General features: G+C 40.9%; 1 long non-coding RNA gene across 1 annotated transcript; it reads left to right on the top strand.

The window, feature by feature from the left end:
• Positions 1–1,295: 1,295 nt before the first annotated feature.
• Positions 1,296–6,078, top strand: LOC125461319 (uncharacterized). The gene is made up of 2 exons (XR_007249471.2): positions 1,296–1,460; positions 5,232–6,078. It is a non-coding gene; the product is annotated as an uncharacterized LOC125461319 (long non-coding RNA).
• Positions 6,079–7,490: the final 1,412 nt, after the last annotated feature.

Below are 7,490 nucleotides of genomic sequence, written 5' to 3'. Positions count from 1 at the left end.
TCTACATTGTCATACATTCCTCTCGACACCCAAGACTCCTTCGGCCCAACAACTCCACACTGACCCTTACGGCATCCCACCCAGGCCCGTCCCCCTATAACGCACCCAATCTACACATCTCTGAACACTACGGATAGTTTAATGTACCCCATTCACCTAGCCTGCACATCTTTGGACTATGGGAGAAAACCAGAGCAACCAAAGGAAATCCATGCGGACACGGGGAGAATGTGCAAACTCCACACAGACAGTTGCCTAAGGGTGGAATCGAGCCCGAGTCCCTGGCGCTGTGAGGCAGTGCTAAAAACTGTGCCAACTTGTTGTCCTTAACTGTGACAGTTGCTGACCACACTGGCATGGTTTAGTGTTGCATCCTGTGTTGCCACTCCTGGGGGTTAGAGGAAGTGAAACTTCTGCAGCACTCTGTCCATAGGAGCTCCAGGTCTTTGCCTGCACAATGGGGTACTGATTTCTCAATATCTACCACATCCTGGCAAAGTGTCAGGAACCATGCAGTGTCACTTCAGATTGACCACAGTTGATTGGGAGTACAACTGACTTTAAAGATGGAGCAAAGGGTAATGGTGAATTCTGGGACATCCAGTGAGTTGCAAATTGTACTGGGAATGATGCATGGTAAGATGAGGCCAGAATCAGATGTGACAGATGTCATAAAGACAGAGCAGGTGCTTAAATGAGGCAACTTTGAGAAGATATGGTGAGGAAACTCAGTAGGCTTACAATGGAAATTCATCCAAAACAAAAAACACTCAACACAACTCAGGCTTAGCCAAAGAAAACAAAATTCAGCCAAATGTAATAAAGAATAAAGAAGTCAAAAGTAAACTATTGAAAAATACTGGAAATCTGGAAGTAAAACAGAATGTTAGAAATACTCAGTAGGTCACACAGCATCTGTGGAGAAACACTGAGTTAATGTTTTAGGTCTGTGAACTTTCATCAGAACTGAAATGGATTCTGACCACTTTCATCATGAAAGGTCATAGGCCTGAAACATTTTATTGAGGTGTTGGGGGTTGTGCCTGCCAGCTGGACTCTCACTGCCTGCCATACCACACCATAGGGCAATCAGGCAATGATAAAGCCACCAGGGCTTTCCCTTGGAATCAGAATCATGACAATGAGAGTCTCACCCACAGAGCCGCTAGTCCGTAACAGACCAGCAATTCCGGTACTCTCTTTCCACAGATGCTGCCTTACCTGATGAATATTTAAAGCATCTGCAGTATTTTGTTTGTGTCTTAGTGTTTAATTCACTGCCTCTTCTCTTCCAGGAATGGCTAGAGTATGAATCTCTGCTCTCTCTCCAATGGGATCAGTGGCTGCCTCTACTACTTGGTTGACCTTCATTACTTCTCATTTCCTTTCTCACGTTCTACAGGAATGTTTGCTGGAAGAAACACAAGGTCTTCAATGTTAGCCTCTCACCCTGACAAAAGGTGAGAAAGTGTTGTTATGGGCCAGACAAACCCCACTCAAAACATGCCTAGGCTATCTCCTTGATTATAACTTGTGTCTTTTGTAGAGGCAAGTGTAAGCTGCTGCGTTCCTGATGTGATTCAATTGGTCAAAATGATAGATTTGAGCAAAACATGTTTCATTCTTATACCACAGTTAAAGTACAAACAAAAATGAGAGAGGAATAACTCTAATTTTATCAAAATACTTAAAAATATATACATTTTAACTACTACTCATAACTGTTCCAATATAGCAGCATCCCATAAACACACCCTTGGCAAAGGCAAATTCAGCAGAACACATTTCTCTCACTTGCTATCTCTTCCAGTCCAGGAGAAAGAACACCTTCTGAATGAATCTAGCAGCAGAGAGAGAGAGAATTCAAGCTTTTGTAGCAGCAGACAGGCAGCTGTACCTAGCAATTTCAACTCCAAAACTCCAACCTCAACAATTGAAAGCAAAGCTGGGTCTGTGTGGGTCTGATTCCACCCACTCATGTTTCTTCTTCAAAAGATAAAAGAAACAAAACTACTTTGCTTTCTGTGGAGCAAACACCTCAGCACAAGGTTTACAACACTCCTCTTCTAGAGAAACAGAACAACTCCATCTTAAAGACACATATTGGCACAGTTAGGGAAGGTGTGCGAAGACTTAGAAACGGAAAATGACTTTCTAACCCATCATATACCCATTATTTCCACAGTCAATATTCTTACCCATAGAAAGGTAAGATATTTTATCAGCATACTTTGACTTGGCTCCAATAATATACTTAGGAGCCCAATTTACATTTGTCAGCTGCTATGCAGGTATCCCTGGTTTAAAGGAGAGAAAAATAAAAAAGTGAATGGCAGATGGAGTTTGCCAGTTCCAAAAGCCATTCACAACATTCCTTGTGGATCTGGAGAATCAGAGAGCACTCCAGCTTAAGTCTTAATGTTTCACTCAAAGGCCCAATCTCGTCTTCACCCAGGTTTCCAACACTGATTCGGTGCCTCTTCACTTGCTGATAATTGCTCTCTTTACCACCAACAGCCAGCAACTCTCCCAGTTTTCAGTTTTCCCTTCCTCAACAGGGGAATGGCCAAAGGATACCAAGATGCAGCTTCCTACCACGATTTCATTCCCTGAAGCTAATCATCTCAGTAATTTGACCAGTTGCATTCAAGCAACATGAGATTTTTTTCTATACCCTCCCTGCCATTAAGTCTGGTTATAAATTACTGTCATAAATTTAGCATACAGCAGTATTTCTGTAACTGGCTGAAAAATGTCATTTGACTCAAGTTCTCTGAAAGTCTTTATATTTATTGTAGCATGATTGCTTGTCCAAAATTTCAAACAAATTTGAGGAAGGTACGAGTTAAAGAACTGAACAGCAAATGGGTACCTCTACTGATTAGGGTGGTGAAGTCTTCAGACTTCCCCTGCAAATCTTTAGCAATTAAAATACAATTACAATTTGCCTCTTTGCTACAAACAACCAGGGAGAGAAACCGCAGAGGCGTTAAAACACTATTTGTCTCCCCCTCTTCCTAGTATACATTTTACTATAAGTCAGTGACAATAGCGAAGATTGTTAAATAGACTATTAAACAAGAATCAGTCACGAACATGCAGCTCAGTTTCCCATTGGTATCGCTGTGACATGTGGTACAAGCATGACAATCATTTGTTTGAAACATCTCAGAGTATGCTCAGTTTCTCTAACCTCTGGTGTTGCTGAGAACAACCGACAATTTCTGACAGATCATGACCAGTTCTGTACAATTTATGCTGAAGATATTTTTGTATTTTTGCACCACAAAAGAAATACCAAGAATGGAATGTCATTTGTGCTTTTAAAGGATGATAGGGACTTCTATAGTCAGGTACTTGGAGTACTATGATACTCATTAATATTAGTCTCCAGTTTCCGTTTGGAATTTTAAAAATATATTTACATGATTTACAGAAAACATATTTTGCACGATGTACACCTGCCACTACTTAACAAAACAAAACAAACAGATTTATTTTTGTGTTATAAGAAACAAAGTTTAAAAGTATTTCTAAAGGTTTTCTATCACAATCTCCTTTCCATGTGACAATGGCCCCAGTACCCTGTCATGTCAAATTGAACACAGGTTTGCTGATTATGATGGCAGATAAATGTTTGAATTCTTCAGGTTGTTATCCCAGATTTCTCATATGCACTACACAATCAGCCAATTTAAATCACCACTTGACAAGTGCCCTAGATCAAAATCTTTTTCTTCCTTGGCAGAAAGTAGTAAGTAACCGCTAAGCTATCACAGAAATAGATGTGCAAAGCAAAACAAAATCTGTAACTGCTCAAGTGAACTGCTGTACACTGTAAACTGATACAGAATTTCTAACTGTGTACTGAAGAACTGTCCAGTCTTCAAGAAAATCAAAATGCTGTAGTAGATCACCGAAACTGTAGGATTTCTGATGCTACTGGCACTACTTAACTAGCATTTTCTGTTTTATTTTGTCCGACCTTCTAGGTGCTTCAACTTTAAAAGTCAGCCAGTACACAACAAATATCCTTGCCAACTTCAAATAATTGCTGACTACATGCACAGCTTCCGCTAACCAGGAAGCAATGTCAGTGTAGAATGTTACAGCCCAGTTTCAGTGGGCAAAGACGTAGATTCATGTGACTTTTGTTCAAAGAATGCTTTACTGGATTAATTTCTTTCAAATCAATATTAAGATCCTTATCTTCAAATCCATCATTTGCCTTGCTTCCCTATCTTGTCCAACTCAACATTGTTGTTCCTTGATTCTTTTCCATCCACTTTGGCTCTATGGAACTGTCTGCCTGAACATCAAGACCTCAATTTCTTCCTGCGCAATTGCAGATTTTCTGTCCCTTGTTTCTGCACACTTACACCATGAGAGAGGTGTTGAACAAAGCTTTCTGAAATAATCTGAGGAAATCAGCACATAATTGGTTTACGCCAGTTTGACGCAAAACAATAAATATAAATATCTTAGACCATGTGTCAATCCAGGATTGTATCCAGCAAAACCTCACTTAGCTAATTAGGTACTACTCCCACATGAAGGGAGAGTGTGTGTTGGAAATTTTAGTTATTGTTTATTTTACACTGGCTTTGACATTTGAGAATGTACAGAATCACAGGAAAACCTGACACAGACTGATGTTGGCAACATTTATGTAGAAACCAGCCTAAATGACCAGACTGTAGTGTCAAGTTAAAGAAGTTTGACTCATCTCGCGCACTTTGGCCCTCATCCCCTCTTTTCCTTCCCACAACGTTGACAGAGTTCCCCTTACCCTTCTTACAATCCCATGAGCAACCACATCTAGAAAATCATTAGCCACCATTTCTGCCACCTTCAGCAGGATGACACCAGCAGAAACATATTCTCCTCACCTCCCTTGTCAGCCTTCTACAGGGGATTATTCCCTCTGGGACAACCCGGTCCACTCCTCCTTCACTCATAACACCACCAGCCCCCATCAACCCCACCCCACCCCAAGACCTCATCATATCTTCCCCCGCAACTGTAGAAGATGTAACTGCTATCCATTTACTTCCTTCTTCCTCAATATCTAAGGGCCCAACCACACCTTCCCAGGTGAAGCAGCACTTTACCCACACTTCACAGAGTCTAGTCTACTGCATTCACTGGTCACAATGTGGTCTCCTCTACACTGGGGCAGCAAAACATTGATGTTCTGCAAAGCGGTCACTCATTCTATGTTCTGTCCACAGAAAAAGACCCTCAGCTTCCAGTTGCCTGCCACTTCAACGTACCACCTTGCTCCCTGGTCAACTTCTCTGGCTCAGGCTTACTGTATGTTGCAGCAAAGCTGAGCACAAGTTGGAAGAATAAAACTCGCTTTCCACTTGGGAACTCTACAGCCTTCTGGATTCAATATCAAGTTCAACAATTTAAGGGCTTGGTCTCTCCTATGTCAAGCCTTGTTATCACAGGGTCTGCTATTACACACTAGCCACTAACAGTTTCCATTAACAGCTACTCACCCTCCTTGCCTGTTCGTTATCCACACCTTTGTCTGTCCAACTGTTCTTCTCTCTCTTTGGGCTCTATTCACACCTATTGTTTGCTCTTTACACCCTATCTTTTGCGTAAAAATGAACACTTTCCTAACTACCATCAGTTCTGTATAAGGGTCACTGGACCTGAAACATTAACTCTGATTTCCCTTCACAGAAGCTGCCAGACCTACTGAGCTTTTCCAGCAATTTCTGTTTTCGTTAAAAGTAAATAAAGAATGGACATCGTAATTGGACAACAAACTCCAGAATAAATTTTATCCCACAGGCAATGTTGAGTTGGCCTTATCCTGATTGTAAATAAGGATAGAAGGACACAAGTAACTGTGAAATGTCAACCTACATTGTTTTGTAAAATGTGCCTTCAGAAATATATTCTGTTGAGGCAAATTAAATGTGACTTGGTTTTGATGGTGGGGTTTGCGAAACACAAGGGCCTGTGAAGGAAGTTAATCTTTGTATTTTGTTTGTCCTTCCTTCTGTATGAATACACCGGTTTTGATGTATATTGAAAATAAAAATTGTACTTTTTTTTCTTTCAGTCACTAATAACATCTTTCAGAAGTTAACACAAGCATCTTTAGTAATGTTTGCAGGGAATGTCCAAATAGAAAATTTCAAAAAACTTCTAATATTTAATATGCTGAAAATCTTGTACTGTTCATTGCACACAGCTTTAATTTTTAATTAATTCATTCCCAACTCGTTATTCATTGCAGAGATCTAAAATGTCTTCTACAAATCTAAATTGAGCATGGCAATCTGCAAGAACATTTTTGAAACATAACTACCCAAATGTATATATTTTGGAGAAGAATCATCAGTATAATTAACACCTCAAAGTGAAGGTAGCAGTGCACTGAACCAAGGGCACAGGTAAGAACACAGTGTGAGAAATGAGGAGTAGGCCATCCGCTCCATTGAGCCTGCTCCATCATTAATAAGATCGTGACTGGTTTTTTAAATGGGCTCAGCTCCATTTACCCATCCACTCACCATAAACCTTAATTCCTTTGCTGTTCTAAAATCTATTTGCCTTAAAAACATTCAACAAGGTAGCCTCAATTACATCACTGGGCAGGAAATTCCACAGATTCACAACCCTTTGTGTGAAGAAGTTCCTCCTCAACTCAGTCTAAATCTGCTCCTCATTTTGGAGGCTGTTCCCCTTAGTTCTAGTTTCCTCAGCCAGTAGAAACAAGATTTCTGCTTCTATCCTGTCTATTCCCTTCATCACTTTATGTTTCCATGAGATCCCCCACCCCATTCTTCTAAATTCCAATAAGTATAGTCCCAAACTACTCAATCTCTCCGCAGAGGCCAACCCTCCCAATTCCACCATCGACCTACTGAACCTCCTCTACACCCTCTCCAGTGTCAGTACATCCTCTCTCAGGCAAGGAGACAAAAATTGCACACAGTACTCTGCGTGTGGCCTTACCAGCTCTCTATACAGCTGCAGCAAACCTCCCTGCATTTAAATTCAGTCCCTTTAGCAATAAAGGACAATATTCTATTTGCCTTCTTAATTACCTGCTGCACCTGCAAACCAACTTTTTGTGATTCATTCACAACACCACCTGGGTCCTTCTGCATGCTGTAATTTTTCATTATTTAAGTAATAGCCCATTTTGCTATTACTCCTACTAAAATGGACAACCTCACATTTACTAACATTGCACTCCCTCTGACAGCACCTTGCCCACTCACTTATCTATATCCCTCTGCAGACTTCCAATGCCCTCTGCACACTCTGTATTACCACTCATTTTATGGATGTCAACCAGCCCAGGAGACCGAGGCAAATAAATAACAAGTGGGACGGAACACCAATGTTTCACCGGAGGCATACTGACCATGTTACCTAGCAGGGTAATAAAACATCGGCAACCAAACGCACTAGCTTATATCCCTCAGCAGACTTCGTGTCCTCTAGACACTTTGTTTTACCAC

Source organism: Stegostoma tigrinum, chromosome 19 (genome assembly GCF_030684315.1).
Source record: "Stegostoma tigrinum isolate sSteTig4 chromosome 19, sSteTig4.hap1, whole genome shotgun sequence".
Classification (NCBI taxonomy): Eukaryota; Metazoa; Chordata; class Chondrichthyes; order Orectolobiformes; family Stegostomatidae; genus Stegostoma; species Stegostoma tigrinum.
This window is presented reverse-complemented; position numbering and strand designations above follow the sequence as displayed.